The 27,310-nt window shown below is 38.7% G+C and overlaps 1 protein-coding gene across 2 annotated transcripts in view; it reads left to right on the forward strand.

Moving 5' to 3' along the window:
- The window catches only part of HS3ST5 (heparan sulfate-glucosamine 3-sulfotransferase 5), a 297,249-nt gene that overhangs the window by 38,603 nt on the left and 231,336 nt on the right, over positions 1 to 27,310 (forward strand). The window contains exons 3-6 of one of the 2 annotated variants that reach the window (XM_055535133.1): positions 8,255 to 9,490; positions 10,786 to 10,845; positions 11,389 to 11,514; positions 12,001 to 12,055. The exons of the other annotated variant lie outside the window; for it this stretch is intronic. The gene's annotated coding sequence lies outside the window, so the exon portion shown is untranslated. The remainder of the gene's footprint in view (positions 1 to 8,254; positions 9,491 to 10,785; positions 10,846 to 11,388; positions 11,515 to 12,000; positions 12,056 to 27,310) is intronic. 2 annotated transcript variants of the gene reach the window in all.

Consider the following 27,310-nt stretch of genomic DNA (forward strand, 5'->3'; position numbering starts at 1 on the left):
CTCACGTCCATCGAGTCAGTGATGCCATCCAGCCATCTCATTGTCTGTCATCCCCTCTCCTCCTGCCCCCAATCCCTCCCAGTATCAGAGTCTTTTGCAATGAGTCAACTCTTCGCATAAGGTGGCCAAAGTACTAGAGTTTCAGCTTTAGCATCATTTCTTCCAAAGAAATCCCAGGGCTGATCTCCTTCAGAATGGACTGGTTGGATCTCCTTACAGTCCAAGGGACTCTCAAGAGTCTTCTCCAACACCACAGTTCAAAAGCATCAATTCTTCAGCGCTCATCTTTCACAGTCCAACTCTCACATCCATATATGACCACTGGAAAAACCATAGCCTTGACTAGATGGACTTCTGTTGGCAAAATAATGTCTCTGCTTTTGAATATGCTGCAAGGAGAGATAAGAAAGCCGTCTTCAGCAATCAATGCAAAGAAATAGAGGAAAACAACAGAATGGGAAAGACTAGAGATCTCTTCAAGAAAATCAGAGATACCAAGGGAACATTTCATGCAACGATGGGCTCGATAAAGGACAGAAATGGTATGGAACTAACAGAAGCAGGAGATATTAAGAAGAGGTGGCAAGAATACACAGAAGAACTGTACAAAAAAGAGCTTCATGACCAAGAAAATCATGATGGTGTGATCACTCACCTAGAGCCAGACATCCTGGAATGTGAAGTCAAGTGGGCCTTAGAAAGCATCACTAGGAACAAAAGTAGTGGAGGTGATGGAATTCCAGTTGAGCTATTCCAAATCCTGAAAGATGATGCTGTGAAAGTGCTGCACTCAATACACCAGCAAATTTGGAAAACTCAGCAGTGGCCACAGGACTGGAAAAGGTCAGTTTTCATTCCAATCCCAAAGAAAGGCAATGCCAAAGAATGCTCAAACTACCACACAATTGCACTCATCTCACATGCTAGTAAAGTGATACTCAAAATTCTCCAAGCCAGGCTTCAGCAACACGTGAACCGTGAACTTCCAGATGTTCAAGCTGGTTTTAGAAAAGGCAGAGGAACCAGAGATCAAATTGCCAACATCCGCTGGATCATGGACAAAGGAAGAGAGTTCCAGAAAAACATCTATTTCTGCTTTATTGACTATGCCAAAGCCTTTGACTGTGTAGATCACAATAAACTGTGGAAACCTGCCTCTTTTCTTTTTTTTTCTGCCCTGCCTCTTGAGAAACCTATATGCAGGTCAGGAAGCAACAGTTAGGACTGGACATGGAACAACAGACTGGTTCCAAATAGGAAAAGAAGTACATCAAGGCTGTATATTGTCATCCTGCTTATTTAACTTACATGCAGAGTACATCATGAGAAATGCTGGGCTGGAAGAAGCACAAGCTGGAATCAAGATTGCCAGGAGAAATATCAATAACCTCAGATATGCAGATGACACCACCCTTATGGCAGAAAGTGAAGAGGAACTAAAAAGCCTCTAAAAAGCCTCTTGATGAAAGTGAAAGAGGAGAGTGAAAAAGTTGGCTTAAAGCTCAACATTCAGAAAACGAAGATCATGGCATCTGGTCCCATCACTTCATGGGAAATAGATGGGGAAACAGTGGAAACAGTGTCAAACTTTATTTTTAGGGGCTCTAAAATCACTGCAGATGGTGACTGCACCCATGAAATTAAAAGACGCTTGCACAAGTGTACGGTACATAAAATAAGGTAAGAGCATTTTAACTATAGGCAGACCTAAATAATAGCGTTAAAGTTGTTGATTCATACTCAGCTTGTAACATTTTTACTCTTAATTGAGAAAGGATTGGAATAATATACTTAAACTGCAAATAATGTAGACATAAGATGATTACACTAAGTTATAAAGACTGAAGGACTAAAAATGCCCTCTAAGAATCCTATGGGAAAGAAAAAGATAAGAGAGATGGGTGGAAAATTACTTTTGTTCAATAATTCCTGGCAGGTGTTGTAGTTGAAGCTTACCCAAAAATGGCATTTTCTTCTTTCAAGATAGATATTGTGCCCCAAATCCTTGCCCCCTAGAATTTTTTATAAGGAATTTTCATTATTCTACATTGTTTTTCAGATGCCTTAGCCTCTTTTAACCACACATCTATATATCTGAATTATTGTCATTGGTTTTACTTAAGTAGTAGGTGATTGATGGTTTAATTTTTCTTATGTGCTTCAGAATAGCTAGAGTGAAGAAATAAAATTTGGTAAATTCTATCATTAATAAACTTAAGCGTAACCTTCTCACAGTATTTCACATGTGCTATGTTCCAGTGATCATGAAATAATCATTTTCTATAACTTTCAAGCAAGTCTAGATTATTCTTACCTGATTCTCCTTTTTAAACGTTGTAGTGATTGAAGTGAGTGAGTTTTCTTTCTCTATCATGACCTAATTGAGCCTAAAAATATATCTTTAGGGGCTTCAAAGATCATCACATGTAAATTGAATGCATACCTCCTAGATACCTGAAGTATAGTTTGTAGGCTGCCACTCTGGCAAGAATAATTCCACACCTTCCTAAGTAACATCAAATATTTGCAAATCTTGGAGAGAAAAAGAGCAGATAGTATGATTTGCAGCTTGAACAAGTGTAGTGAGTCATCAGTGATGTTCAAAGGCAGCAAAGATCTAATGAATACATGCTGTAGTTTTGACACTGGAAGTAACGTTTAATTATCCAAAAGGCTATTTTATCCTTAAAAAGCTTCTTCGAAGCCCTTGCTTGCCCTTTCATTCGTCTAAACTTGGCAGGTGTATTTAATTGATGACGATGGCACATGGCAGGGCTGTTTGATGGTCATGGAAGACCAATCCTATTCTAAAGAGAAACTCACGAAGTAGCAAAGGGTTCAGCCATGTGTCCAGCCCCTACAGGGGACGGATGATAAGACCTAAGGAAGAGTGTCAGTGTTCTTTTTTTTTTTTTTTTAAACTTTACATAATTGTATTAGTTTTGCCAAATATCAAAATGAATCCGCCACAGGTATACATGTGTTCCCCCTCCTGAACCCTCCTCCCTCCTCCCTCCCCATTCCATCCCTCTGGGTCGTCCCAGTGCACCAGCCCCAAGCATCCAGCATCGTGCATCGAACCTGGACTGGCAACTCGTTTCATACATGATATTTTACATGTTTCAATGCCATTCTCCCAAATCTTCCCACCCTCTCCCTCTCTCACAGAGTCCATAAGACTGTTCTATACATCTGTGTCTCTTTTGCTGTCTCGTACACAGGGTTATTGTAAATTGAGTTCAAATCAAGGAACCAAGCTCCAAGTGGAGATATTAGGAAACCAAAGATTTGCCATATTTGGGAGAGTGTGGAGTGGGGACGTCCTGGCGCTGTGACAATATGGAAGTTGCCACCCTTGCCATAGGAATGATCTATACAATCCCTTTTAGTTCTAAAATTTAGATTATAAAATTTCATGCTTCAGCCTGCATTTACTTGTAACGGAGAAAGTTTATTTTCACTGCCTTATCCTCTTGAGTATCTTTCTTTTTGGTTCTTTCCACCTGGTAATGCCTATGGATCACAGGTTCTTGCTGTTGTCTCTGCACTTCACTTCAACAGAGGTGATTGTATTCAATATGTATTTGTATCTTCTCCCTACATATTGTTATGAGCAACATGCAAGTGGACTCTCATTGTGATAAACTGTTACAGTGAAAAAAAAATCTTTAGTAATATATATGTAAATTTTAGAAATGAAGTGAAGTGAAAGTTGCTCAGTCATGTCCGATTCTGACCCCATGGACTGTAGCCTGCCAGGCTCCTCTGCCTATGGAATTCTCCAGGCAAGAATACTGGAGTGGGTTGCCATTTCCTCCTCCAGGGGTTCTTCTTGACCTAGGGATCAAACCTGGGCCTCCTGCATTGCAGGTAGATTCTTTACCGTCTGAGCCACCAGAGATGCCCCTGTGAATTTTAGAAGTTCCTTGTTATTCATTTGACATGTATGTATTTATATTTCTTTCTATGGATTACACTCATCATTGTGTTGATTAGAAATGTATGAATACATTTCAATTCTGAATTTAATAGCAATATGTGTACGTGGGTATACATTTAAACATATAGGCATGTTAAGGGTTTTTTTTTATTTTTTCTTTAGGATAAAAACAAATATAAAAATACTGTAAAATTCTCATTGAATCTGTTGCAGGATGTTTACTTCCTCCATGAGGTGTCATTCTATAAATGTTATTACTTAGTGGAATGAAGCGTATTTGACATGGACCCGTATTTACTTTTGAACCGTGGTGCTGGAGAAGACTCTTGAGAGTCCCTTGGACAGCAAGGAGATCAAACCAGTCACTCCTAAAGGAAATCAGTCCTTCAATGATGGAAGGAGTGATGCTGAAGCTGAAGCTCCAGTACTTCAGCCACCAGACGTGAAGAGCCAACTCATTGGAAAAGACCCTGATGCTGGGAAAGACTGAGGGCAGGAGGAGAAGGGGACAACAGAGGATGAGATGGTTGGATGAAATCATTGATTCAATGGACATGAGTTTAAGCAAACTCTGGGAGATAGTGAAGGTCGGGGAAGCCTGGCATGCTGCAGTCCATAGGGTCACAAAGGGTCAGATGCCACTGAGTGACTGCACAACATATTTACTAACAGTTGAGTGAAACAATTTCTGCGGAGTAAAAATGTTAATGTAATAGAGTAGATAAAAGTTAGATGAACTACTTTTAGTTTTGCTCTCAAAAAATTATATAAAAGAAATTTAAATTTTGTGAGTGTATTTTATAGACTGAGCAGAGTGGCAGCCATATGAAAAACATGTGACTGGCTCACTGGTGCTGCTGATTTTAGGGTGCATTCTGAATGGTTAGTTACTGGCAGCATAGATTCACAATAGAAGCAACTTTCAATTGTAATAGAAACTTGTGAGACATGCACATGGGACTGTTCAAATCATTAAACTCCTTTCCACTTTAGACTATCTTATTTGCCACTTGGTGCAGGTCTGAAGATTGTGCAACCTGTGAAGAAGTCACTTGGTATGGTCTGGCAGCCCCTGAGCAATCATTTCAGCTTTGTCACAGTAGCCCTAGTTTAAAGGGCTTCCCTAGTGGCTCAGGCAGTAAAGCGTCTGCCTGCAGTGCAGGAGACCCGGGTTCCATCCCTGGGTCAGGAAGACCTCTGAAGAAGGAAATGGCAACCCACTCCAGTACTCTTGCCTGGATGAAGGAGCCTGGTGGGCTACAGTCCATGGGGTTGCAAAGAGTCAGACACGACTTAGTGACTTCAATTTCAGTTCACTTTCAAGGGGCACTGTCCTTAAGAATAGGAAGTAGTTGCTCATACATGAGATCTAAATAGTTCCTTTCCTTCTGTATATTTTCCATACTCTTCCACTACTGTTCTCAACAAGGTTATCTCAGATACTCGGGTATAAGTGGCTACAGGCTAAAGATGACCTTATTCTATAACAGTTTGATGTCTGATGCAGCAATAGCTAGATATATCAGCTTCCTATATATGGCCTTGAATGTGTGTTTCTACTTTAGGATATGTTCTACCTACCCAATATGTCTGCAAATGTAGCAATATTAAAAATGATAATAGCCAATGCAATTGTTCTCCACATTTGGCAAAATTCCTTTTGTCTTAAATCCAGTACTTACTCTCTTATTGGAGAAGGGAACTTAAGTTTTTGAGGATTAATTCTGAGCCTGACATTGTGCTTGCCATAGATTCACTTTCACTCAAGAACTCATTTATTATTACTTTATAGATAAAATTTTATTGAATAATAAAAACATTATCAGATTTAATTAAGGGGCATTGGAAAAGGCATATCCATTTCTCCATTCCTCTTCTGTTAATACATTTTACCTATTCCCTTATATTTACTTATTCTCTTAAGTATGTGAATGTGTGTGTGAAAAGAAGAGAGGGAATGAGATAATGAAGTGTGACTGGGTACACAACTCTCTCAGAATAAAATCTTGTTCTTGGTTGTAATTAGTTCTGATTCCAGGTACTTGGTTTGGAGAAAGAGACTCTAGCACCTTATAAAATAGTATGTAAATAATTATCTGTGTTCACCATTAGAATGTAAATAATTATCTGTGGGACTAAGCTTCTCTATCCAATAAGAGAACTGTAATCCTCAAATACACAGACATGCTCACCTTCAGGTATTAGTTAAAATTGAGAGAAAAAGAAAGATAAATGGAAGAATCAGACAAATAATATTTGTAAAGATTTTCAAAAGCCCCTTTTACATATTTCAGTCAATATTACTGAAACATAATCAGTGACTTAATACTGCTTAATACAAAAAGTATTGATGAAGAAAGTACATCTCTTTAAATAGATTAGATGTGATGAAGAAGTTTATGACTTCACACTTAGCAAGATTAGTTTTAAGAGTTCAAATGGACACCTCTAAAACCATTTAATCCAACTTTCTACTGACAGTCAGAATGCCTACTCTTCAGCCTGGTCAAACATGTAATGAGGCTCTGCCTAAAGACTAGAAGTTTGTAATCTGGTGAAGTAAAAGCATTGCATTGTTGGCTAACTCTAATTCTGCAGTTTTTTCCATGTTGCCTTCCACGTATCAGCTTTCTTTCCCCTAATGCTGTCTCCTGGACACAAGCAAAATTTGCCACATTTTAGATTCAAAACTTCCTGCAACTGCCTCTCCTTCAGTTGTTTCTCTGTGATATGCTATTGAGACCCAGTAAGAGCCTGCTCCTCTTGAAGACTGCCATCCAGCTCTTCTCCATGGCTTAAAATCTGTCCATGATTTAATGTCAAGTTTCTTGAAAGAGATGTCTGCCTTTATTTTTCTTGCTTCCTCACTTTTAGTTCACTCCAGAAAGTTTCACAGACTAGTTTCTCCTTTGGTCTTAAATCTGCCTCTATGATGTTATTGATGATCTCCTGAGCACCAAATCCTGTGTATAATGGTCTTTCTGCAGCATCTAATCCTATTGATTCCTCAAGACTCTTTCCTCTTTTATGGGCCTAAAACGTCTTTCTCCTTCTTTTCTTCCTGGTTCACCTCCAGCTCCTTCATGAGTTCACCTTTTGAAGGCTGGAGTGGTTTTCTAAGGTAGCATCCTTCATCTTTTTATATATTACACATAATTACTAAGTAGTTTTATATGTTATTGGAGAAGGCAATGGCACCCCACTCCAGTACCTCTTGCTTGGAAAATCCCATGGACGGAGGAGCCTGTTAGGCTGCAATCCATGGGGTCACTAAGAGTCCGACACAACTGAGCGACTTCACTTTCACTTTTCACTTTCATGCATTGGAGAAGGAAATGGCAGCCCACTCCAGTGTTCTTGCCTGGAGAATCCCAGGGACGGGGGAGCCTGGTGGGCTGCTGTCTATGCGGTCGCACAGAGTCAGAAACGACTGAAGTGACTTAGCATTTATATGTTATGTGTTATGGCCCATATTCCAATGATTCACAAAAATGTCACCAATCCGGATCTCTTTTCTAACTTCTGCAATTCAGTTTCCCCATAAACTCTTTTCATTTGGTACCTCCTCATTTCCTGCCTGTTTTACTATACCTATCTCCTGATTGGTCTTTATGTCCAATCCACATCGTCAGTTAGTGAGGGTGAGCTTTTTGAAATGAGAATCAATCATTATTCTTGCCTTCAGGGAGTTTCCTTTGTCTAGCAAATACTTTTCAAACTCCTTAGTTTTGTGTATAAGGCTCTTCACAACTTGAGACTTCTCCAACCTCAGCTAAATCCATTTTCCACCTTAAATTCTCAGCCTTAGCCCCAGAGAGCTCACTTCTGCTTCCTAGACACTTGGCACTCTCTCTCACATCTGAACCCTAGACGACTTCTGCCTGAAGCCTCCTTCCCCCACTCTCTATACTGTGTTCATTGGGCTACTTCCCATGTGGCTCAGAGATGCCACTCTACCTACCCTGTGACTTGTTCTTTCCCAGAAGTCACTTAAGGGCCTCTTTGGGATGCCTTTGGAGCCCCAATCCAGCTGTCTCTCTTAGCACTCAGCACATTGTGATTGCTCGTGAACCTGTCTCTCTCCTCACCAGACCATGAACAGTTGAACGAGGACTACACTTTCTCATGTGTGTAACCCTGATACTTTATAAAAATGACCTTGCACCTCAGTTAGGGCCATATACATCATTCACTCAGTGAACGTTTTGTGAATCTACTAAGCTCTGTAGTCAATGCTGAGGATGTACTAATAAACAAGATGAGCTGGTCTTCATGAAACTGGTAAACAACGGCTTTATTCCTTTTGTGTGCTAGGTCACTTCAGTTGCATCCGACTCTGCGACCCTATGGACCATAGCCCGCCAGGCTCCTCTGTCAGTGGAATTCTCCAGGGAAGAATACTGGAGTGGGTTGCCATGCCCTCCTCTAGGGGATCTTCCCAACTCAGGGATTGAACCCACATCTCCTGCACTGGCACGCAGGTTCTTTACCACTAGTGCCACCTGGAAACCCCTTTTAAAGGTTGTTAATTCACCCTAGTCCAATATGCCTGGGTCGTTTTTCAATCTTGATCTTGCTGGAAACCACATTAGCTAGCCTTCTTAAGTGTGTCCTGTGCAGATTTGTTCTTTAGGACATACCTGGAGGTACCAGGTGTGCATTTAATGCTACCTTTTCTCTCTTTTCATTCTCAGAGCAGTTCTATGATATCAGGACTGTTACTCTCTTTTAACATGTGAGGAAACAGAAGCTTGCAGAATTTAAATCCTGGGTTTGCAAACGTCAAAGCAGTTTCAAACCCAGAGCCCAGAACTTTATGCTAAATCGATCAAGAGGCTCTTTGTGTCTTCATTGAAGTCACTGATAACAAATATTGAATAAAAAAGAGCTGAACTTTGAGCTGCCTGGGGCTGATATTACAGATCTCCTTCTTGGTGACACCAGACATTTATCAAACATTTCTATCAATCTCCCTACTAGGCAGCCCACCTTTCTTCATCCTGTCCTTAGGACATTATGAAGGCTTATTAAATGCCATAGAGAAATCAGTGTCCACCTTATCCACACACTGCCTTTATCTGCAAATCCAGCGCTCCCATCCAATAGGGAAATGGGCCCAACACCAGACCTCATAAATATCTGAATGATTGACTTGACTTTCTTCCCTTTTCTTTCCATTCCATCCACTAACTTGCAGCTGCGTAAATGCTTAATGCAATTACCCTTTAAGTCCTTAGATGTGCTGTCTCAGCGGCAGTATGCAAAGCTCTCTTCAGAGGTTGCATGGGTCCCTCCCACAAAATTATACAGTTGTGTATCTGTATGAATCAACCTGCTGCTTGCTCCAAAGAAGAGATCTCTGAAATCATGCATTTCCCAACCATTATATTGAAGTGCTGAGTGGCAGGGCAGGTGGGGCTGAACCCAGCTATGTTGAGGCTTGTTTCATCTCCAGAGAGAAGAGTTATCAGCCAGCCTTGCCTTGGACAGTGAGTGGAGGAGGAGAGCCCCTTTGACAGTGGACAGAAAGAATTGCACCTGGAAAGAGACGTGAGTGTATCTTACTCTTCAAAATAAGACACAATTAGGTTCTAATTCCTTAATTCTTTTTGTCATTTTTCACTTGCTGCTTGATAATATAATCAGCAGGAGGGACGGTGGGAATAATTTTTTAAATAATTATTTCAACATAGTCTTGCCAGTTTTTCTCCATGAGGGTTAATGGCTTCTCATTTAAAAAAAAAAAAAAAAAAAAGATTAAAGAAATGAGTCACGCAACTTTTGTTAAAACAAAACAAAACTATCTCTCTTTTTTCTTTTTTGGCAATTATGACAGTACCAATACAAATGACACCATTACAAATTGTTAAGTTGTAATTTTAGAAATAAAAGTGTGTTCCCAATGAGGCTATTTCAAAAGAAAAATTTAGCATCAACTCTGATATACCATCTGGTATTCAAATCACTTTGAAAAAAATGTTCATAGTAATGTGAATTCTCCTAGGACAAAGCTGGTGAGCAACGGGAGACTGTGGAATTAAACAACCTCGAAGAAACTGAATTCCCTTTGGCATTGCCTCTTTCTGTGTGATCTGCTCTGTCAGGAGTCCGATTTTAGTTTGATCTCAATCAGAGGGGCATAATTTATGGAAGAAATTTAAGAACGGGTGTTCTAGTTACTCTTTTTACCATGCTATCTTTAAAGAAGCTCTGAATTCTCCCCTTAAATCTACCTGACTACTGATGATTCTGAAACTCCAAGAACGAAAAATGGGTTGGATCCTTTGTCTTCTGCCTATGCTATTGAGAACAACAGCCATCAAGTTTAGAACAGGGCACACTTTTAAAAGCTGATTCGTATTGTGTTACTAGGTCCTTCAGAAGTCGTCTTTGGCATGTTAATTAGAATCTAAAAATGTAATGACAGTTAAAATTTTTTAAAGTTTTTTTTTAATTGGAGTATAATCTCTCTATATTTATTTGATCATTTCAAACAGTCCACAAGTATGAAACTTACAGAAAAAAATTCCATCTGTAATTGTGCTGCGTTTCAGTGACTATCAAGGACAGAGAACTTATGTAATAAGTTGATGATGTAGACTTTTTGGCTCTTCACAGCTTATATAATTGTTGTTATAAAAAATATATATATTACTTTTGTTTTCTGTTTGAGGTACAGGACTCACTACTGTGTTACCCGTGGAACATTTTTGCTTAATTAAGAACTGCGGTCAAGAGGGTTACTTGAATGTAAACTATTTGATTTCAAAGTTCATAAAGATAGTTGAAAAATTGAAAGTATATCTTGCTTGCTCTTCCTAACTTCAATTCTGTTCATTATTTAGGTGATGATACAAAGTATAAAATTTGTATTTGCAGAACATGTTTGAAAAGGAATTTAGCTGGTGAGTTCTAGAAAGTATTGTTCTCAGAGTCTTCCCAAAAAGGAGATAACATTACAAGTATTAACGTCCTCAGCTGACAAACTGAAACACAGGTTAGGATTGACTTGAGGTTTCACCATCTGCCCTTGTTGCTCAGCTGGTAAAGAATCTGCCTGCAATGCGGGAGACCTGGGTTCAATCCCTGGGTTGGGAGGATCCCCTGGAGAAGGGAAAGGCTACCCACCCCAGTATTCTGGCCTGGAGAATTCCGTGGACTGTATAGTCCATGGGGTCACAAAGAGTCGGACATGACTGAGCGACTCTCACTTTCACTTTACCATCTGCAGAGTTATAAGGAAACCAGCCTTCTGGAGTGGTTTCTTTGCATCCTACCTAAAATGGGAACAATATACTAAGCAAGGGAGAATGTTTGGTAAATTAATTCCTAAGGGCTGGCTTACTGGCTTGGGCTGGGGGGGGCACTTAAAAATAATGAGGAGGAAGATAATTGGTGCAGTGTCTTTCCATTTTATGTCTTTAATTTAAAAATAAAAATATCTACAGTTTCTGTTCTTGTAGAACATAAAATGTCTTCATATTTCTTGGACTTATTGGCTGTACATTTTGCTGATTTGGAAGCAGCTGCAGTATTGCTTTTCCTACCCAAAAGAGAATTTATAAATAGTACTGGTCAGTATCCAATATGTGTGATTTTTTTTAAACTGGTGACTGAATTGTCTTTAGGAAGTATATTTTTAGTGTAAAAACTATAATGCTGTATTATGGTAGTTCTATGAAATAGATTTTAAAATATGTATATTCCACACTGAAATGTAAAAATGACATTAAAAAGAGAAACTCAGTCAATGATTAAATATATTCATTCAATCCTTTAAATATTCCACCAGCCAGCATTTACTGAGGACCTACTCTGTGTTGGGCACTGTTCCAACTAGGATATTTTGAATGTCTTCTCTGTTCCAGGAACTGTCCCAGGCATTTGAAATACAAAATTCATAAAGTACAGTCTGTTTTCTTAGGGAACTAAGGATCAGTACTATTGTGGGAAGAAGGGATGATCAGTTAGTAGCTGACTAGGTCAGGGAAAAACCTCGAGGTTATGCGGCAATGGTCCCCATCACCATTGGACTGAAATATTTTATTTAAATTTTTCAGTACAGATTACATCTAACATCCTGGTTGTTTTGGAGGATGGCTACAAGAGACACAGGTAAGAGATTCTGGAACAGTGGGGATAGTTGTTGTTCAGTCACTCAGTCATATCCAACTCTTTGTGACCTTATGGACTATAGCATGCCGGCCTTCCCTGTCCTTCACCATCTTCCGGAGCTTGCTCAGACTCTTGTCCATCAAGTCAGTGATGCGATCCAAACATCTCGTCCTCTATCATCTCCTGCCTTCATCTTTCCCAACATCAGGGCCTTTTCTAATGAGTTGGCTCTTCACATCAGGTGGCCAAAGTATTGGACCTTCAGCATCAGTCCTTCTAATGAATATTCAGGATTGATTTCCTTTAGGATTGACTGGTTTGATCTCCTTGCAGTCCAAGGGACTCTCAAGAGTCTTCTCCAACACCACAGTTCAAAAGCATCAATTCTTTGGCGCTCAGCCTTCTTTATGGTCCAACTTTCACATCCATACATGACTACTGGAAAAACCATAGCTTTGACTATACAGACCTTTGTTGGCAAAGTAATGACTCTGCTTTTTAATATGCTGTCTAGGTTTGTCATAGTGTAAATACCTTCTCCTCCATGAAACCTCTAGCAATCTGTCCAGCTGAATATAACTATTTAGTCAAACTCACAATGCTTTTGTTCTTATGTCATATATCTATGTTTCTATATCTGTAAGTCCCTATATCTGTCTGTCTGTCTCTGCATGGCAGCTCTGAGGTCTAAGAGCAAGTGTTCCAAGAGTCAGGACATAGAAGATACCAGCCTCTCAAGTCCCCTTTCATTTGAGAAAGGCAAGATTTCAGAGAAGAATTTTTTTTAAAGCTGGCTTTAAAATGTCCCTGTCTGCCTGGCTACCAGACTAATATCCTTAGTGACATTTTTAGAACTACATTAAATTCCAAATGCTACATATATATGTAGTAGCAGTATATATAAAACATAATAAAATGTATGATTGCATTGATTTTCTGATTTGCACTATGGAGAAACACACGCAATGAATTTTGCCACTCAATAATTGCCCTTTGGTTACCTCCCTTAAACAGTATATTTTATAATACATTGTTACTAGAGAAAGGATTATTTTATCAAATGCTCTTTACCTGTTGCTTTCACTGGTGTTGTACATTACCTCACACTATTTTCTTATAATTGCAGCAGATTAATTATGTGTAATCTATGTATTATTTATTTATTGAAATAGCTATGGTAATTTCTGACTTTCTTAATATATCAGGAGTAACTCATTTCTTCTCATTAATAGTGCATATGTGAGTGTATATGTTTGTGTTAAAATAACATCTTCACGTGTTACTAGTTTCAGTAGGATAAAATTTCAAGGATTATTCCCTCTGAAGCTTTTAGGTAGGAGAAGATGAGAAACTGGGCAAAGGGGAAAATTTCATCTTACTGCAGTGTATCACACAATTAGGTACTTTATGGGGAATTTTATGTCTTCTACTAAAATAGCCAGCATTGGATGTTTTCAGAAATAGGATATTGGACTGATCAGATCATTGGTCAGTTCTGCTATGGTAATTTCTGTTTGCCTAAAGAGGATGTTTTTTGCTTGATTTGAATACACATTAGAAAATAGTCAATGTTCTTTGTTTAGATTTCTTGAATCACACCATGCTAGGAACGGCCATACTACAAGATTTCTTACTTGTCAAAGTGCTTCTTTTTCAAGTGTTATGGTAGGAGAATCATTTAATGGTGTGAGAAGAGATTCATAGCATGTTACATGGAAAAAAACATTATAGAAAATATATAAATTACAGTTCCTTTTTATATTATATACACAAAGGAAAGCCTTTGGTAGTAGAGTTGTGGTTATGATCACAATCTTTGGTGTAATTTGGAGGGTCCAGTTTCAAATCCTAGCTTCTCACTTTATTAAATATATGACCTTTGACCTAGAGCAAATTACTAAACATATTTCTGCCTTAATTTCCTCATTTGCAATGGAGATGATGGGTTCGTACCTTAAAGATTATTTATATTATCTGTTCTAAATTATTTATATATAATAGAGAACAGAGATCAGTACAAAGTACTCAATATTGTTAAAATGATATTGTTATTATTAATGAATAATATTAATAATGCTTACCTTGGATAATTTGGCTTAAAAGTAATTTTTATTTCTTCTTTATAATTGTATTTTCTAGATTGTCTAAAATTGCCATTAATAAAGGTTAAATTATTTTAAATAAGAGAATAATTAAATTAAATAAGAGAAATTAGAATACTCTAATTTATATTAGAAATTTTTAAACACAACTCCAGCCCTCTTTAAGTCTTCTAAGCAAATACTACTTTACGTGATTTTAGTTTTTATTTCATTCTTCTTAATGGATTAAAATTGGAATGTTACTGAGTTATTAAGATCTTAACAGTTCCACAGAAATAAGGTTAGCAGACAAAAATGTAAGTAGCTTTTCATCTCAAAATATTATTTATAATAATAAATATTAAGACAGACTTTTTATCACTCATTACAACTTTTTAAGTTTCTAAAGTTACTTTAAACGAAAGTGGATCACAAGAAAATGTAAAAAGCAAAATTATATGCTTGAGGGAAAAAGAATTTAGTAAGTCATTGCTTGTTAATTCAAGGTTAGTTCATAAAAAGAAAGAATGAAAGCTGACAATTATATATCTAATTGGTAAGAAAATGAAGATTTTTCCCACTAGAGCATAAACATGTCTATTTTCTTCTTTTTATTTTATTAAACAAATTAATCAATATAATAGGATATACTTCAATAATCATTCAGATCTTTACTAAACAATATATCTTACTTTGTAAAACTATGTATGAAAATGGTGTGCAAATAGAATATTCTTGCACTTTAGAGAATGAGTCATATAATAATGTATATATATTAACGAGCTACAGACCAATTTGAATTTTAGTTTTAAGGATATTTTCTCTCCCCCACCCCCAATTTAATTTTATCAAATTTAGTATCTTTTTCTCTAAAATATACTGTTCTATTCTGATCTGAATATATAGTAATATATGTATATGTGTATGTATATACAGGTATTCATATACACTGACATATATACATATATGTGTATGTATGTGTGTGTGTATTGCAAAAAGACAAGTTGAGGATATACTTTTTAGCTCTACAGAATACATTCATTCTGGCTATAAACTCTTAGCTTGTAGTAATTTTACTTCCCACAAATTATTATGGAAAATATTTTAAAGATTTGTAACAATGATAGTAAAGGAGTTTTAGCCCATTTTTCCCCCTAGCTCCTATAGTCATAGACCCAGGCTTTTAGGAGCTGAGAGATTCAGTGCTTTCTGGCTTGTGGTTAGGAAACCCGTTGTAAAAATTATCACAGATTTTTCCGGGTCCAGGTTGTGACTAAGACTAGATCTTCTGTCTCAGGCTGGCTTCCTAATTCACAGCACAATTCTTCAAAAGTGACTGATTTCACAACTGGTTTCTCACTGTAAAAAAGGACACATTTTAAGGAAAAAAAAAAAAAAAAAACACTTTAAAAATATATGACTTGTGACAACGCTGCAATTAGCACCAAAAATATGGCCTCTGTAAAACAGTGGTTCAACGTGGTACAAAGCCTTTAGGTCTGTGCACTGTGAATGGGCTTGTCAATGAAGAATACATTGTTAATGTGAAAAATGAAGCCAATATAGATTTGGTATTAAACTTTAAAATTCTTTAATGACTTTTAAGTTCTTCCTAGACAGTAGCTCGAATATTTTATTTTCTAAATAATGATATATGAACCCAGAGCCATTTTGTTATCACTTTTAAAGTCACTTGATTATCACCTTTGTTTTGTTTTTCTTGACATCGAATGTTTAAGACCAGATTCTTGGCCAATGACAAGGCAGATATATAGTTACCATCCAATGATTAGACCTGTACAGAGATAGAAATAGCTTCTAGCTGGTAGACTTGGCTGAGTCCTTCATCAGGTTTTCCAATCCACAGATACATGCAGTGTTATTTTAAAGAAGTTCTTTCTGTCTGTATTTTTTTGCCTAAATACTCTACCTGCTGCTGAAAAAGATTTGAGGTCCTTTTTGGAGATACATTATTTTTTGATACCCGGAAACAATTTTTAAGAGCATTTCTCAATATAGGCAATAACTTTCACAACTTCTCCAGTTTATTAACTAGAGGACTTGGACAGCTCTTTAGGGGGTTGTAGGAAATACATTTTTCGTCCCTACCTTTTTCTTTCCCTCTGAAATAACATACTCAACGTGTAGGAAAGGAGGAGAACCACATGGTCTGCATTGTGATCTCAGTAGTTTCTTTTTGTAACTGGACGTAGAAAAAGACTTAATTTAATTTAAATGAATGTGTTGGAGTATTAACCAAAGATGATGCTTCTTTTGTGACATTAAAAAATAATAATAGCAAAGGCATCTTAGTTTACACATTACTTTAAAATTTTGGAAAAAACTTTCCTGAATATAATCTTATTTGATTTTTTGCAGGTTCTAGATAGAGTTTGTATTGTTATTCCTACTTTATAGATGAGAAAACTAAGCCTCTGAGAGACCTTGCAGGTGGTGAATGTCAAACCAAGTCTAGAAATCATAGTAACCCTTAATCCAAGGATACCGCATATTATCTTGATGATGACTTTGGTTCTAAAGAAGTCACAGTGACAACTCAAAACCAGACTAGCAATTAGAATAAAGGAAAATTAGGGTTGATATTGGAGAAGGCGATGGCACCCCAGTCCAATACTCTTGCCTGGAAAATCCCATGGACGGAGGAGCCTGGTGGGCTGCAGTCCATGAGGTCGTGAAGAGTCAGACACGACTGAGCGACTTCACTTTCACTTTTCACTTTCATGCATTGGAGAAGGAAATGGCAACCCACTCCAGTGTTCTTGCCTGGAGAATCCCAGGGACTGAGTGGGGAGGGCCTCGTGGGCTGCCGTCTCTGGGGTCGCACAGAGTCAGACACCACTGAAGCGACTTAGCAGCAGCAGCAGCAGCAGCAGGGTTGATATCTTAAGCAAAGCCTAAAAAACTAATCAAAGACTGAAATCTGGAATTTGATATAAAACAGGATTTATCTGTATCATCTGTGTAGCTTAAATAGGAAAGATTAATAATTTTCCTGTTGATACTACTTTAGGAGCAAAACCAAATTAACAGCTTGGATTTGGGAGAAATAGACTTAAAAGTCCTGAAATCCTGGCTACCAAAGTATAGAAGTTGTATTACTTTATATTAAAAAAAAAGGTTTAGGGAATAAAGCTTTATACTTGAAGAATTTTTAGTTGAGAGATTATTTTTCTTGTGATTGCACATGAATAGTCTATGAGATTAGCTGTGCCAAATTCCATGGGTCTCTCTGTGCTCAGCATTCCTTGGTTCTTGCCTTTAATAATAGGATCGAAGGGGATGAGAAAAGATAGGAACAGGAGGGAGGGAGATGGAGGGAGAGGAAAAGAAAGAAATTGAATCTGTGGAAACAGAACAGTTCCAGGTGCGCCTTGGTGGGCCAAACAGAGCATTCAGTACAGTGTATTAACATGGGCTTGAATAATTCAAACTTTCAAACCGCAGGAAGAGGCTTTCCAGTGGGAGGAAAAGTCCCCATAATTAAAGCTTCCCTGGCACATGGAGGCAGCTGTATCCTCCGACAGACCGAGAAAATTGGACATGGCCTAATAGCCTAAGAGAACAGGGATGCTGGGGTGCAGCATTGTTAGAGAAGTGTTAGGTTTATTTTGGTGTTCTCCAATTATAAAGTCAATTCTCTGGATACCAGCTTCTTTTACATATTAATGGCCTAACCCTTGGCATATGGCAAGAATGTATATTCAACTCCGAGACTGCTTGAAAAATGGAATAGTGAGTTCAGAGATGCCAGTGGCAGCGTGTTACATTTTTGAAAGGTAGCTTTCAAAATAAACAAGAAGATGGGAATTTTTTTCTATCAATATGCCAGTCATTTTAGAAAGAAAAATATTTCCTCACTTAATGTCTCCACATAAAGTGCTTAAGGGGTTCAAACTATTATGTGTATTTAATAGATATATGTATTCATACAGTTTCTGAATGCTGTCTTAAAAATTATTTCTGTATGTACATTCCATCCATAGCAAATTTAAACTATGACTTCAATTCACTCCTTTCAAGTATTCAAAAATCTTACTTGATTTTAGTTGATCCAAGTGCCAAGTTTCATCAGCACCTTTTTTTTTTTTTTTGTAGAAGGTGCTTGTTTTTCCCCTCTGGTGCACTTCCTATTTGTAATTGCCTGCCATCTCCCAGTGTCTTCAGCAAGGAGGCTAATTGTCATGCTTGTTTTCTGGGGGCTGAATGCAGCAAAGGGTCTATTTGAAATAAACAATTCAGTGTATTCCTGGAGGCTTTGCCAGACTGTGAAAAGCTAAAACATATTGCCGTGTTCCCTCAGGGACTTCACAGCATGCCTGGGCTGAAGAAAGTGGAAAAAGAGGGTAACCACAGTATCTTCTACTTCTCCTTCCCTTTACTGACTTCTGAGTTAAAAGCTTACCTCTCTCTTCACATTGGATTCCCCTCCCACCCCGACATCCAGAACATTAATGCAGCCAGTGAGCTGTGTTCCAGGTGGCCGCAGGGGATGGGAAAATAGACACGGAAGGCAAGGAATCTGAAGGCTGCTGCTCCAGGGACAAAAGAAGTTTATTTTTATCAGTCTCTTTAAAAGCTGGCCAAAAAGCATCTCTGTCCTTTCAAAGGAATTCTATTACATTCAGGACAAGCTTTTAAAACTTTCATGATAAAACTGTATTATACAGAACCATCATTCCGAGAGTTAGATCTAACATTGTAAGACTACACTGGCATACTTCATAAAGTCTAAGTCATTTTAAATCATGTATTTTTAATTAAGGGATCGTGTTACCCTTATTAGCACCCATATATGTTGTACTGACTAAAGATGCTGCTGTGTCGCTCAGTCGTGTCTGACTCTTTGCCATTTCATGGACTATATAGCCCACCAGGCTCCTCTGTCCATGGGATTCTGCAGGCAAGAATACTGGAGTGGGTTGCCATTCCCTTCTCCAGAGGATCTTCCTGACCCAGGGATTGAACATGGGTCTCTCACATTGCAGGAAGGTTCTTTACCATTTGAACCACTAGGGAAGCCCAGCTGACTAAAGATGCAGTAAGATAAAATATGTGAAACACTGAGATATTTGGAAGGGACCACCGAGACAAAGGTGTGATGTGTTATTGGGGAAATAGACATATCCCAGAGTACATTTCTTATTCTGCATTCCCAATTAAATGATATGTGAACTCTCATTTTAATGCTCAAAATCTGTTCCTAACAAGAACTTTGCCAAACTTATTAGACTATGGCCTTAAAGAAGTAGAACGAGTGGCTTCAATGTGTAACCACAAACCCATTGACCTGACAGTCTCACATTTACAGATTCCATTGTTAGCCTGATGATGATGAGAGGGTTTATGACTTTATTACTTGCTAGTTTTTATGATTCTTAAAGGCTCTGTCTATAGCTGAAAGTGCCCTACTTAGCTTTAATGGTAAATTGTGTATAAGCAGGTCAGATTATCTTCAAAGGCATACAAATGGAAATTGAATCTCTGAAGGCTCATCCAAAATAGAAGAGATGAGTAATATTTTTCTGACTTCAAAAATATCATACTTTCGAACTTTTTGAATGTCAGTGTAATGAAATAAACTTTAGAGACACCATTTGCTACGTGGAAGACAGAAAATGTTGGAAATAATTTCATAATTCAATATTCAGAAGACTCAGCTATAATCAACTATGTGATTGGGACAAGTCTGATTTTGAGTCCCATTTTATTAACTGGATTTGGATAACTGGCTCTGATCCCCTTCCCAGTGGTATGTCCTGGGTTCCCTCCCCACTGCTTAATGGGAGGGGAGTCTATGTCCCAAATTTCAGCCTGTGGCCAGAATTCTCATTTTATCTGTTGAAAGGCTCTATAATGTAGCCCAGACTCTCCTTTCAGACTCAGCTCCCCATGTCCCTTTTAAGTCTTTTTTAACTCCATTGGCTGCCAAATGTTGGCCTATATGATCACCTGTGTCCTGAAATATAGCAGCCTATTGTGCTCAGGAACAAGTGAAGAATCCTGAATCCGGCCTAAAAAGGCCCTTCCTAAGTTGACATTGGCCTGAGTCACCTCAACTTCCCACTCCATGCTCCAGTCACCCTGAAAGACTTTCACCTTCCCATATTCATGATTTTTTTCCCTCTATGTGGAATACTTTTACCAACATCTTCCTCTTCCTCTGTCTCTGTGTCTGTACTCTCTCTCTGTAATCCACACACATAACCACAAGCATCCGTATCCTGGAAAACCTCATTCTCTTCAGGGTTCATGTAGATAGTGTTTCTCTGAGAAGCCCTTCTGGGCTGGTTTGGCTGCCTTTGTGGATCCTTCTCTGGTTCCCAGGCCATGGACTTCTGCTTTGGTCCTGTTTATCACTGTGGATTGTAAGTGCCTTCCCTTTCCTGTTCTTTGTAGGAATTCTTTCCTTGCTGTTCCCTAAGCTATCTGAGGCTAGGGACCAGGGCATTTTTACCCTAGTGTTCCTATTCCTTGCCCTAGTGTCTGCTACATAACAGTTTCTCAGTAAGTATTTGTTGACTGGATCAGCGAACTAGAGCCAGTGCATCCAAACTCTCTCCCAACTTCTGAAAGGTAGCCCTTTTCCACCCAGCAGACCATGGCCACCTGCAGAAGACAGTCCCTCTGGCTGATTCTCCTGCCCTGCCCCATCCCTTTGAGGTAAATACCATCGTGCTGGACCATGTCCTGACTATAACAAGGGCTGCCGGGGTCCAGCCCCAGCTGACCCAGGGTATTCGAAGGAGAGACGGCATAGGCGAGGGTCAGGAAACAACTGCTTAATTAAACTTTAATTAAGGATATCAAGAGTAATAGAATAAGGATAGCTCAGTGAGGAAATTCAGTGGAGAAAAGAGGCTGAGTAGCTTGGTTTACGCGGGAGACCAATAAAACTTCAAGACAAGAAGTTTGCACCACTTACTTAGGCCGCAGGCGTCCTTCCATTCTCCCGAAGGAGAGGAGACACTGAGGCCTCCCCGGTCGGATCTTAGAAGCCCAGGCATAATTAGCAAGCATGGTGGGTTCCGCGCTCCAGATGGAGACTCAGCCAGAATTTGGGAGAGAGAGTGACATGGAGAGACCAAGTTTCAGTGAACAAGGCCCGCACTTTATTTTCCAAAGTAGTTTTTATACCTTAAGTTATGCATAGAGGATAATGGGGGAAGGGGTGGAGTCATGCAAGGACAGCAGTTCCTGGTCCTAATTGAAGCCAGGCTTTCAAACTTATCATATGCAAAAGTTCAGGTGATTGACATCATCTTCTGGCCCGGAGGCCTGTTAACATTTTAAGAAACTTATTTTTCTCTAAAGGTGATTATTCCAAAGTCAGGCACCAGCCTCCAAAAAAGCATTGGACAAAGCTGCATTTTACATTTCTATACACCCATTATATCAATCAATACACTGCCAAGGACACAGTAGGTAAGGAGTATGGAGACTTAGCAGCAAACATTGGCCCAACAAGTGAAAAACCCTTCACCAATACAATTTCTAATCAATCTTTTAACTACTCAAAGGAATCTGTGTTTAGGCAGTTTAGAACATCTCCTGCCTCTCACAGTTGGGAGGCTCTGAACAATCACATGTGGCCGGAAAAACCTATTCAGGCAGGCTAGAGGATTTCCAAAGGAGTTTTTAGGTTGAAACACTGTCACACCCAGGAATTACTAACTGGAGCTGTAAGCTAACTCTTTTTTCAGAGAGAGGTAGGGGGACAGCCCCCTGTAAAGTCAGAGGTGTAGGTGAAAGCACAAAGCAGAAAGTAGGCAGACTCTGGTTTGGGGGTAGATGCTTGAGAATTTCCAGGGGGACTCCTGAGGCTCGATCCCGCCTTTGCGTATGGCGAGCCTCCTTCCTCATGACCTTTGTCATGGGCGGAGTTCCTCACGCTGGCTCCCGGCAGTGATAGAATTCCAGTTGAGCTATTCCAGATCCTGAAAGATGGTGCTGTGGAAAGTGCTGCACTCAATATGCAATATGCACTCAATATGCAATATGCCGGCTCCCGGCAAAGGGCATTCTCAGGAAGCACTGAGATAAGGACAGTCTTCAGGAGCCAATACAAATGTGGATGCTCCCAGAATGGAGAGCACCCTTTATTGGTGTTTTCATCATTTAAATCTCACTGCAATTGTAATAAAAATATGGGACACTATGTTATACTCCATCACTGCATAATCTACATTTCCAACTTTATAAAACACACCGAGCACAGATTCCACCTATTTTTCCCTAAATAGAAAAAAACAAGTTAAAGTTGAAACTATACTTCCATTGCAGAAGCCAATAGTGCAGTTTGCTGCTCTTCATGCCTCTTATCCTATGTTGAGAACAAGCACAGTTTACAGGGCATTCCCTTAAGCAGTACTTCCACATTTCAGGATCATTGCATATACATCCTTGCTTTAATTCAACGCTGATAAACACCCAAGCACACACATCTAAACATTGACAGAAGGTACTGATTTTTCTTGTGAAGAAATATGATCAAGGAATAATCCTGAAGTTTTAATATCCTTACGTAGTTCCAGGTTTGTTTGCCTAATTCTTAACTTTTAAATCGACGATTTATTGTCATTAAAGTTCTCCAGTTTTGATCAGCAAACCTACAGTGCCCTGCCTATTTCTCCAAATGGAATTGATGCAATAAAGTAGAAGCAGGATGAAAATAGCTTACTGTTGTTGTCATGCTTGATTCTTTACTAAGCTTTGGAGTTTTTCCTGAGCGGTGAATTACTGATAACCTGATCTTGTTAGCTGCACTCTGTCATTTGCTGTGGAGAACACATTTCCATCTGTTTTCAAAAGGAATCCTTTGAGATCTGCGTGTGTGCATGAAATTTTATGCAAAGAAAAAAGTGTTTCCCTAGACTTGGTCTTTTTTTGTGTAAATTCACTCAGAAGTCTTATCACTCCCTATTCATTTCATCCCTCCTCAACCTCAAGCATGTACTTTCTTCTCTACTTTCCCAGCCACCAGCCTTCAGCTTCTAATGAAAATTGGTATTCAAGAAATCTGAATACACTGATGAACAATTAAAACCTTGGAAATTTGTTATAAGAGTTTATAGTCTCACACTTTATTGGATTGTTAAAGAATACTGAAATATCACTGCTTTTTTAGTGAATGAAAAAGGCTTGACATTCCTCCCAAGCTGTTAAATTCATCTCAGTTTTCATTTTATTGCATTTTATTTTACTGTTAATTGGGGAGAATTTTTCTGTTCATTTCGACTCAAATCCTATAAGACTGGTAAATCTGCAAGCAAGATTATACAAAAAATGCCACCCTCCAGACAGAGAAATTAGTAATAATGACAAGAAAAAGAATAACATTTTAAATGGCCTACACTCAAATTCAAGAGGTAAAAGAATTAAACAGATTTTCTATTGATTTTGACGTATTTTTTTTATTACAGCATGGTGTTCATTTATGGAGCCATATAAATCTCAGAAGAATAATTGAAGAGCACGTGTAAACCTGCTCCCTTGTCCCTTTTGGGTTTCTTCCCTCATGACTCAACCCAAATGTCAGGAAACAGCTGTCAGTCATGGGTGGCTGTGTTTAATCATCTATTGTTTCTCACACTAACCAAACCCCCAGAAGCCCACCCCAGGTGGCCTTTACCAAAAGTAAGAAATGAGAGCTACGGTCCTCTCTCATCAGGGATAATTAGGGTGACCTTTTCATGTTTGGGGAATTTTAAAATATATTTTAAAATATCAAAGTAAAAAAAGTCAGTCTTTTTTTCCATTATAATTAAAACTATAACCTAGACAAGGCAGCCTTTAATGAAAGCATTTCTGCTCAGCAAGGGATATAGGAATACATCTCTGAAACTAAACCTTTTAAAACATCCTTGAATATCTGCATATGGCATTTCCTGAAGTCATTGAAATTTCTATGTGTGTACTCAGGCATGGAGCTGTTTAGAATGAATTCCTTTATCAGGAACTGTTCCCTGCTTTTCTTTGCCTATGAAATGTTTTGTGTAACAAACATCATAACCCAGAAATGTATCTGTTTATTCAGCAGATGGAAGTGATAAATTTGCAACACGGAAAAGGACAGGGGGAAAAAACCAAGTCTTGCATTTATACAAACAGAGTTTTATTATTGTTAAGATTATTATTACTGTTTATTTAACTGCTCTTATAAGCAACTGCATATTTCCTGTTGTGAAGAAGCAAAAGGAATGTAATTAATTTTCTTCTCTTTTCCAGCATGGTTTATTACTTATCCATCATTGGCAGTTAATACCCTGTTGATACTATAATAACCAGGGAGAGCCACCACTGAATAGAATGAAAGAGAATTAAGTTTTTTAAAAAATAAACTTTCATAATGTATCAATCTTATCAGGGGTAAAAGCAATTCTCCTAATATTTGAAACTTTCAGTTGAAAAATTGTGACTCTTCTGAATTTCTTTATATCTTTCTACTTGGTCTTAAAACACAAGGCCAAAAACATTCTGATTTAATGTAAAGGAAAGTCAACCTGGTAAAGCTAAAATAGGTCTGATTGATGTTCATTCTTTGCCAGATGCACCATTCCCTTCTTTAGCTAGAGATTTGTCCTCATGCAGCCAAAGGATCATAATGTCTTCCAACAGTGTCTAAAATAACCCCATTCTTCGACCATCATTCCATTTCCTTATGTCTTGATATAAACAGAGGGATACAGGAAAGAGCAGGTACTTCATCAAAGGTGAGTCAAGTGGATCAAGTAGAAAAGAGGGAACATATGCATGTGTTTGGAAAATAGGCCTTTTTGTGCCCATTAGACTCCAATCTTAGCTGTAGAAATTGCCCTGTATTTTATGAAATTTGGGCTATGGAGAGGAAACTAAAGTGTAGGGCTGAGGTCATTTAATGTATTTCACCTGGAAATATTTACCCATCGGAGACTTGGTTTTTTTTTTTTTCTTTCCTTCTCTCTACTGCCACAGCTTTTGGAGATTTAGCTATGGTAGATCATGGGCTAATTTACTCAAATGGAATTTGTACAGAAAGAGTGCTTTCTGCTTTTTAATAGCTGGTTAGCAGAGTACCCTTGCCTTGCATAAAACCCTAAGTTACCCCACTGATTAAGATGGCACTGAACACTTACTCTCTCACCATGCCAGTATTTAAATGTGAGTTAATTTATTAAAATAATAAATACATACAGAACATTCTGTGTGCATGGCAGATGAAGTGTTATGAGCACATTCAGAACAATGCATTAATTAATCCTTAGCATGACTTAGCATTGTATTGTAGGGTGGCCAAAGGAATGAGGACCAGATAAGTCCACAGTTCTCACCCAGCTCTGTTAGTTAAAAAAGTCACTTAATTTCTCTAGTCTTTGCTTTTGTAAAAGAACTAACATAGACATGATAGAGGCTTCAGTTTCCCAAACTTGCCTTCTTTCTTTGTTACCTTTTCTCTCTTTTTGGCATCTACCAACCCTGTGAATTTTGACGAGCTAATAAGGAGTTTTCAGGAAATACTTTTCAGATGGTTATCAGATTATATCAAAAACCCTAGAGCAAGAGGCATGAGAACAAGAACAATGACCAACCTGAGTTTCTATCAACACTGAAAAGTGCTGCCTAAGCCAAAACCATGAGGACTTTTCTCTGTCCCAGAAGTCAGCAAACTGTATAATATAGGCTTTGGGTCAAAGACCTGTCACTAGTTTTTCTACTACCTGGGACCATTTACACTTTTAAATGGTTGAAAAACATCCAAAGAAGGATATATTGTGACACGTGATAGCTATATGATATTCAAATTTCAGTATTTATAAATAAAGTTTTAGCCTTTGACTGTATGGATCACAATAAACTCTGGAAAATTCTGAAAGAGATGGGAATACCAGACCACCTGACCTGCCTCTTGAGAAACCTATATGCAAGTCAGGAAGCAACAGTTAGAACTGGACATGGAAGAGCAGACTGGTTCCAAATAGGAAAAGGAGTACATCAAGGCTGTATATTGTCACCCTGCTTATTTAACTTATATGCAGAGTACATCATGAGAAATGCTGGGCTGGAAGAAGCACAAGCTGGAATCAAGATTGCCAGGAGAAATATCAATAACCTCAGATATGCAGATGATACCACCTTTATGGCAGAAAGTGAAGAGGAACTCAAAAGCCTCTTGATGAAAGTGAAAGTGGAGAGTGAAAAAGTTGGCTTAAAGCTCAACATTCAGAAAATGAAGATCATGGCATCTGGTCCCATCCCTTCATGGGAAATAGATGGGGAAACAGTGGAAACAGTGTCAGACTTTATTTCTTTGGGCTCCAAAATCACTGCAGATGGTAATTGCAGCCATGAAATTACTCCTTGGAAGGAAAGTTATGACCAACCTAGATGGCATATTAAAAAGCAGAAACATTACTTTGCCAGCAAAGGTCCGTCTAGTCAAGGCTATGGTTTTCCCAGTGGTCATGTATGGATGTGAGAGTTGGACGGTGAAGAAAGCTGAGTGCCAAAGAATTGATGCCTTTGAACTGTGGTGTTGGAGAAGACTCTTGAGAATCCCTTGGACTTCAAGGAGATCCAACCAGTCCATTCTAAAGGAGATCAGCCCTGGGATTTCCTTGGAAGGAATGATGCTAAAGCTGAAACTCCAGTACTTTGGCCACCTCGTGCGAAGAGTTGACTCATTAGAAAATACTCTGATGCTGGGAGGGATTGGGGGCAGGAGGAGAAGGGGACGACAGAGGATGAGATGGCTGGATGGCATCACCGACTCGATGGACATAAGTTTGGGTGAACTCTGGGAGTTGGTGATAGACAGGGAGGCCTGGTGTGCTGCAATTCATGGGGTCACAAAGAGTCAGACACGACTGAGCGACTGAACTGAACTGAGCCACCCTTGTTTCTTTATGGATTGTCTGTGGCTGATTTCATTCTACAATGGCAGAGTTGACTAGTTGCTACAGAGACCATATGGCCACTAAAAATATATTTACTCTCTAGCAATTTATAGAAAAAGTTTGCTGGTACCTTGTTCAGTCGCTCAGTTGTGCCTGAATCTTTGCCACACCATGGACTACAGCACACCTGGGCTTCCTTGGCCTTCACTGTCTCCAGCTCAGACTAATATCCATTGACTCGGGGATGCCATCCAACCACCTCATCCTCTGTCACCCCTTCTCCT

Source organism: Bubalus kerabau, chromosome 9 (genome assembly GCF_029407905.1).
Source record: "Bubalus kerabau isolate K-KA32 ecotype Philippines breed swamp buffalo chromosome 9, PCC_UOA_SB_1v2, whole genome shotgun sequence".
Lineage (NCBI taxonomy): Eukaryota > Metazoa > Chordata > Mammalia > Artiodactyla > Bovidae > Bubalus > Bubalus kerabau.